At 37.0% G+C, this 2,640-nt stretch overlaps 1 pseudogene; it reads right to left on the bottom strand.

Moving 5' to 3' along the window:
- Positions 1-1,443: 1,443 nt before the first annotated feature.
- On the bottom strand, positions 1,444-2,016 carry LOC114526771 (annotated as a pseudogene).
- Positions 2,017-2,640: the final 624 nt, after the last annotated feature.

Below are 2,640 nucleotides of genomic sequence, written 5' to 3'. Positions count from 1 at the left end.
TCCGTGGCAGTAACCCCACGTTTGCTTAAAGCATTCGGTGACAAATATTCACCTAGAACAGCAAAAGGCAAACTGGAACTTCAAAGAGATATAGCAACTCTCAGACTAGCGTGCCAGAACAAGATTCCTTCCATTTCAGAAAACGAAAAAGAACTATTTTCTTCCTTGTTGCAGCGTCAGAGAAGACAAATGGGAACAGACGAGATAGGTGAGAGTTCCGGCATGCAATCCTTCCATGTGACAAACACTGCTGCTTGTATATCGAAGAATGTTACTGCAAATACCGTTAATCAAGTTAAATTTACTGTTTCCCCTGTGCGAAATAAACCTAAGAACACATCCAAGACAAAGACGACAAGTTATGCGGATAATTTGAGTTCTGATAGCAGTTCGATATCTGATTCGTCCCCAGAGAGGAAACGGTATCGTAAACGTCAAAAGAAAAAGAAAAAAGTCTTCAAGAAAGAAAAGCAAATATGTCCGCAAGAGAATTCGGCATCAAAGTTCGTCATCAAGGGACAGCGAAAGCGATAATGCATATAACCAGAAATTTAACCGACAAGAACGAAAGCAGCAGGAATTATACAAGCGGTTTGGTCCACCTTGTGATAAATATAACGCTGGAAATGCTACACAAGTCATCCCTCGACCAATGTCAGAACATGTTGAACCTCAGGCGAAACAAAAAAAATCTTCTGATAACTGTTCTCTCGAACAACTAGCAGTGATTGCTGTTGCTATTGATAGTAATCAAAAATCGTACATTATAACTTATAAGGGTATTTATTCTACTGTGGACTTTCCTATTTGAAAACACTTTGCATTGAGTTTGTTCTAAAAATAACTTCACACATTGTTATTGTTATTGTTATGCAGCATAAATAAAGCAAGCGTTTGTACTGTACTATTGTTTTTACGGGAATCAAGCGTGCCATGCCAATATTATAAACTCAGCCTTTCAATGTTCATGCCACACCCAATACTTATATAACCGGCATGGAACTATAGTCTGAAATATCACAATTTTCAAAATTTAAATCGTGCTACATGTTATCCTGTGATCAGGTTATATTTAATAAAACTAATTTCTGTCCGAAATACTCTCTTCAAAATACTACATAATTGCGCCTGCAGTTTTTTTTTCAATACCATTTGTAAAGGTCGAAAGCTGCATTTTTCTGGGCTAAACTTTTCCTACAAAAATATTTCTGACTTCTGTTTGTACTGGAATAAATCTTGCAGAAAATGTCCACTGGCAGTTTAAGCACTTATCTCCTCCAATCACTGCCATGCAAAAATACAACCACATACAAACATGCAATAATATAAATGTCTTCTTGACAATTTAATATTAACCAAAGTGTACAATTATACAAGTAACCGGTTGAATTACAACTAAGGTAAATTCTGTAAACACAATATAAGTAAATTCAGAGTAAATATTTACAACACAAATCCACAATGTCTAAAGAAATTTTGCAAAGCAACATTGGTGATAGATTGAAGGGCTTGAATTATTGCTACTTCTGTAAAATTAATCGAGAATTGTTCATGCTGTCTTAAATATGCTTTCATCGATCTGAAGCAAAATTCACATGTGTTAAATTCAGGGCTATAAGGCGGTTGGAATATTAAACTAACTCCTCTGTTGTCAAGCATCTATCGCAAATGATTCTCAGCGAAACGGCCATGATGGAAGCCGCAGTTATCCATAACGATAGTATCACCATTAGCTAACACAGGATTACCATATTCATCTATAGTTTCCAAACTTTCGGCAAAAAACTCAATCATTTCAAGACCGTTTGAGGGACCTTCGAGTATGCTAAAATTGTCGATCCCGAAGCGACTGTGAAGTAAATTTACTGTGTAGGTACAATTTGAAGAATAACGTTTCACTTCGACGGCTGGACATCCTTTCCTGCTGTGTCCGTATGTTCTGTTTCCTGTTGTTTTTACAACGGAACTCTCGTCGAAGAAGTGGATTGTAGATGGATCAAGTCCAGACATGTACATAATATAGTCTAATGTTCTGTCAAGATTTTCCGGCGAAAGAGATTCTTCTGGTACAACCTTAAGCTTCTTCCAAGTAAACATTAAGTAATGTCTCAAAATGACGCTGATGGTCGAGCAAGCGGGAACATTTTCCAAATTGCACACATTGTTGTCGATAAGACTCTGCTGTATTTCGGTGGCATATGTACTCGGTTTCACTGTTTTAGTGTACTCTACAAATTCTACCACCTCTGGAGTCGAAACTGTTTGTTCTTTTCAACCAGGTTTACCTGGAAGTATCTGTCCAAAATTCATAAGTCGCCCAATTATGTTTGACACTGTTTGATGGGACAATCGAAGCGTTGAGCTAATATCTTTCTGTCGATATCCTGAGGACCATAGAGCGATTACCTTCTCTCTTTTTGCCAAGGAAATTGTATTCTTTTGACAAACATACAACATAACTATTGTACAAGCGCCAATGACAAACGAAAATGTACTATATTTTCAAATTCTATTTATATCGCAATCTGTGAAAACCGTTTGCGAGTTGCTCGCGCAATTTGCCAATCAATATTACAAAACTGCCTAGCAATATTGCAATTTTGAATGCAAAACAACATCCGGTTTGACGGTAAGGTTCTA

Source organism: Dendronephthya gigantea, unplaced genomic scaffold (assembly GCF_004324835.1).
Source record: "Dendronephthya gigantea isolate DGI-Jeju-01 unplaced genomic scaffold, DenGig_1.0 000041F, whole genome shotgun sequence".
NCBI classification, from domain to species: domain Eukaryota; kingdom Metazoa; phylum Cnidaria; class Anthozoa; order Malacalcyonacea; family Nephtheidae; genus Dendronephthya; species Dendronephthya gigantea.
This window is presented reverse-complemented; position numbering and strand designations above follow the sequence as displayed.